At 51.8% G+C, this 4,953-nt stretch overlaps 1 long non-coding RNA gene across 1 annotated transcript; it reads right to left on the reverse strand.

Annotated features, from left to right (window-relative positions):
* Positions 1-2,256: 2,256 nt before the first annotated feature.
* LOC114814328 lies at positions 2,257-3,930 on the reverse strand. The gene is made up of 2 exons (XR_003762118.1): positions 3,728-3,930; positions 2,257-3,436 (listed from the first exon to the last, which is right to left on the reverse strand). It is a non-coding gene; the product is annotated as an uncharacterized LOC114814328 (long non-coding RNA).
* Between the last annotated feature and the right edge of the window lie 1,023 nt (positions 3,931-4,953).

Genomic DNA, 4,953 nt, shown 5'->3' on the forward strand with positions numbered 1-4,953 from the left:
GGCCCTGCCCCAGGGGGGTGCTCAGAGTATCAAATGGGCACAACATCATGGCAGCCCGGCACCCTGGGGGCTCAGGGGGTCAGACAGGCCCACTGCTAGTGGCGGCATCTCTGCCCTTCGCTGTGGTGTGGGTGGCTCATAGTGTCACACGGGCACAGAGCCGTGGCGGCCTTACCCTACTCACAATGTCCGACACTCGTTCATTCATTCAGTCGTACTTATTGGGTGCTTACTGTGTGCAGAGCACTGTAATAAACACTAGAGAGTATATAATATAATAAGCAGATGCATTCCCTGCCCACAGTGAGTTTACAGTCTAGAGATAAGCTTACTATGCCCGTGCCAGACCAGTCTAAGGACCTGGCAGCCCTGCCCCATGTGGGTGCTCAAAGTGTCAGGGAAGCACATCATCATAGCAGCCCTCTCTCCAGGGGGTTCAGACAGACTCATTGTCAGTCACAGGGGCCCCGCCTTCTGATGTGTAGTCCAGGGGTGGGGGGCAGCTCATAGTGTGAGATAGGAACAACGCTGCTGCGGCAGGGCTCACTTGTCAGAAAGGCACACGGGTCCGAGACACGAAGCCAGCTTCCATTTGCTGACTAGTATTTTTAGTGTGCTTCCTGGCACCTGGGCCAGGAAGATCAAAATGGGTACCGTCAAAACAGCAATCATGCCATTATTGTTCTTTCTGGTGCCTGGGCCACAAAGACCTAAATGGCAAGACTCAAATCTGGGGTTCATGGCACGAAGCCACTACCCCCCTTTGCTGGCACCCAAATTTTAAATTATCCCTGGTGTCCAGGCCATAAAGACCCAAATGGGAAGACTCAAGTCTGGCGTTCATGGCACGAAGCCATTCCTCGCTTTTGCTGACTCCCCTATCTTTATTATTGTATCCAGTGCCTGGGCCATGAAGACCCAAATGGGAAGAGTCAAATCTGGGAGTTTGTGGCATGAATATGTGTCCCGCCCATATTTATTGTTGTTCCCGGTGCCTGGGCCATGAAGACCCAAATGGGAAGACTCAAATCTGGGGGTTTGTGGCATGAAGCCAGTCCCCCTGGATTTATTGTTGTTCCCGGTGCCTGGGCCATTAAGACCCAAATGGGAAGAGTCAAATCTGGGGTTCATGGCATGAAGCCAGTCCCCACATTTTTGCCGGCATCCATATTTTTCATTACTCTCCCCGACACCCAGGCCATGAAGACCTAAATGGGAACATTGACATCTGGGGTTCTTGGCATGAAGCCAGTCCCCCACTTTTGCCGGCACCCATATTTTCATTTTTCTTCCCAAAGCCTGGGCCCTGAAGACCCAAACAGGAACAATGAAGTTAGGGGATCTTGGCATGAAGCCAGTCCCCCCATTTTTGCTGGCATCCAGATTTTCACTGTTCTTCCCAAAGCCTGGGCCATGAAGACCCAAATGGGAACATTGAAATCTGGGGTTCTTGGCATGAAGCCTGTCCCCCCTTTTTTGCCGGCATCCAGATTTTCATTGTTCTTCCCAAAGCCTGGGCCATGAAGACCCAAATGGGAACATTGAAATCTGGGGTTCTTGGCATGAAGCCAGTCCCCCACTTTTGCCGGCACCCATATTTTCATTTTTCTTCCCAAAGCCTGGGCCCTGAAGACCCAAACAGGAACAATGAAGTTAGGGGATCTTGGCATGAAGCCAGTCCCCCCATTTTTGCTGGCATCCAGATTTTCATTGTTCTTCCCGAAGCCTGGGCCATGAAGACCCAAATGGGAACATTGAAATCTGGGGTTCTTGGCATGAAGCCAGTCCCTCCTTACTTTTGCCGGCACACACATTTTCATTGTTCTTCCCGGCACCTGGGCCATGAAGACCCAAATGGGAACACTGAAATCTGGGGTTCTTAGTATAAAGCCAGTCCCCGCCTTTTTGCCAGCATCCAGATTTTTCATTACTGTCCCTGGCAACCAAGCCATGAAGACCTAAATGAGAACATTGAAATCTGGGGGTTTTGGCATGAAGCCAGTCCCCTCCCTTTTGCCAGCACCATATTTTTTTTTTTATTATTCTTCCCGACACCTGGGCCATGAAGACCCAAAATGGGAAGACAAATGTGGGGTTTGGGACATGAAGCCAGTCCCCATTTTTGAGGGCACCCAGGTGGTTGTTCTTCCCGGGACCTGGGCTGGGAAGACCTAAATCTGGGGCTCATCACATCAAGCCAACCCCCTTTCTCTGGCATTCAGATTTCTGTTTGTTCTTCCCAGTTCTTGGGACAAGAAGAACCAAATGGGAAGATGAAGGCCACCCCCCTTTTGCCACCACCTATATTTTTAATCATGCTTTCCGATGCCCAGGTGCTAAAGGCTTACAATGTTACACAGGCACAACATTGCTATGGCCCTGCCCTCGAGGGCTCAGTGTCACACAGATACAACATCACGGCGGCTCTGCTCTAGAAGGGCTCAGTGTCACATGTGCAGAATATTTTTGTAGCCCTGCCCTAAGGGAGGGGACTCAGTGTCCGACGGGTCCAATGTTACAGCGGCCCTGACCTCGAGGGCTCGTGTCACTCAGATATAATGGCACGGCAGCTCTGCTCTGGCTGGGCTCACGGTGTCACACGGGCAGAACATTTTTGTGGCCCTGCCTTGGCGGGGGACTCACAGTATCGGACGGGTCCAATGTTGCAGAGGCCCTGCCCTTGAGGGCTCACAGTGTCACACAGGTACAACGTCTCGCGGCTCTGCTCTGGATGAGCTAACAGTGTCACACATGAAGAACATTTTTATGGCCCTGCCCTAAGCGGGGGCGGGGGGGGAGGGAGGGAGGCTCAGTATCAGACGGGTCCAAAGTTGCAGGGGCCCTGCCCTCGAGGGCTCACAGTATCACCCAGATACATCACAGCAGCTCTGCCCTGGATGGGCTCACAGTGTCCCACCAGCAGAACATTTTTGTGGCCCCACCCTAAGGGGGTGGGGGTGGGGTGAAAAAAAAAAAACTCACAGTATCCAACGGGTCCAAAGTTGCGGCTGCCCTGCCCTCAAGGGCTCACAGTGTCACACGGGTACAACGTTACGGCGCCTCTGCTCTGGATGAGCTCACAGTGTCACATGGGCAGAAGGTTTTGGGGGCCCTGCCCTCGGGGGGGGGGGAGCTCACAGTATCCGACGGGTCCAACACTGCAGCGGTCCTGCCCTCGGGGGGCTCCCAGCGTCACCCGGGCATAACTTCACAGCGGCTCTGCCCTGGATGGCCTCACAGCTTCAGACCTCTCCACAGTTGTGGCAGACTTGCCCTCGGTAGTGGTGGGTGGGAAGGGGGCTGAGCCACAGATCACAGCCGGCCGCCCTGCCTTCGGTGGCCCTGCCCTCAGGGGGTTCGGCGTGTCCAACGGGTCCCAGGTTGTGGCGGTCCACCCTTAAGGGGGCTCACTGTGTACGACGGAGAGCCCGGAACACTAGAGTGAGCAAATTTTACATTAAGGGCAATTAATAAGTGCAGTTGTGTGCTAAACTTTTGGGAGAATTCAGCACAGACACCCACCATCACTGTGCTTCAGGAGCTTACAAGTATTCCGCACACAGCAAGCAAGTGTGCCATAAATACCATGAATTCATTGTATTGTACTCTTCCACATGCTTAGTTCAGTGCCCTGCACATATAAAGTGCTTAATAAAGACCATTGACTGATTTGCAGACAAGCATTATAATTTAAAAAAAAAAAAAAAAGCATTTATTAAGTGCTTACCTTTTATCAAGCACTGTACTCACCACCACGAGAGGCACAATTTATCAGTTGGGACACAATCCCCGTGCCACATGGGGCTCACGGTGTTAATCCCAGTTTTACAGGTGACATATCTGAGGGGGAGAGCATTGGGGTGCCTTGCCCAAGGTGATGCAGTAAACACACGGCAGAGCTAGGATTAGAACCCAGGTCCTTCTGACTTCCAGGTCCAAGTTCTATCCACTAGACCACAATGCTTCTCTCATCTGCAATTCCTTACAACTGGTTGGAAGAGAAAAGAGTAAGAACAGAGATAGAGCAGGAAGCAGCCCCCCACCCACTAACCCCCAACTCCCAGCCCCAAGGAAGCGATACAGTCTCTGCCCGCAGGCACGGGCTCCCCACCCACAACCCGGCAGGGACGGGACCACCCCTCTTTGCCCTCAAATGTTCTGGGCCTCGGGCACCACTTTGAGTTCTGGGTTCTTTGTTTAGGGTATCTGTTAAATGGTTATCTGTGTGTCAGGCACTCGACTAAGCATAAGGATAGATTCAAGTTTATTGGACTGTGTCCAACCTGATTACCTTCTATCTACCCCAGCACTTAGAACAGTACTTGATAATATGGTATTATTAGATCATGTCCCACATGGGACTCCCAATATTAATCCCCGTTTTACAGATGAGGTAACTGAGGCCCAGAGAAGTGAAGTGACTCGCCCATGGTCACACAGCAGACAAGTGGCGGACTTGGGATTAGAATGCAGGTCTAACTCCCGGGCCCGTACTCTACCCATTAGGCCATGCTGCTTCTCGTGCAGCGTAGCTTAGTAGAAAGAGCACGAGCTTGGGAGCCAGAGGGCGTGGATTCTAATCCCAGCTCCGTGACTCATCTGCTGTGTGACCTTAAACAAGTCACTTACCTTCTCTATGCTTTAGTTACCTCATCTGTAAAATGAGGAGTAAGGCTCTGAGCCCCACCTGGGATAACCTGATTACCTTGTATCTACCCCAGTGCTTAGAACAGTGCTTGGCACATAGTAAGCACTTAAATACCGTAATTATTGTTATTATTATTATGGATGGAGAGGACAGTGTCTCAGCCCTCTTACTAAAGGGAGTGGGGCAGACAGACCAACGTTCAGACATATAGAGGTGTAGACAGACAGACAGTGAGCATGCACCACCTGACACAGCCCACACACCCCATGCGTCCGTCAGTAAGGTGTCCTATGTCTCAGCCATTC

The sequence above is a fragment of the Ornithorhynchus anatinus genome, chromosome 9 (genome assembly GCF_004115215.2).
Source record: "Ornithorhynchus anatinus isolate Pmale09 chromosome 9, mOrnAna1.pri.v4, whole genome shotgun sequence".
In the NCBI taxonomy this organism is placed as follows: domain Eukaryota; kingdom Metazoa; phylum Chordata; class Mammalia; order Monotremata; family Ornithorhynchidae; genus Ornithorhynchus; species Ornithorhynchus anatinus.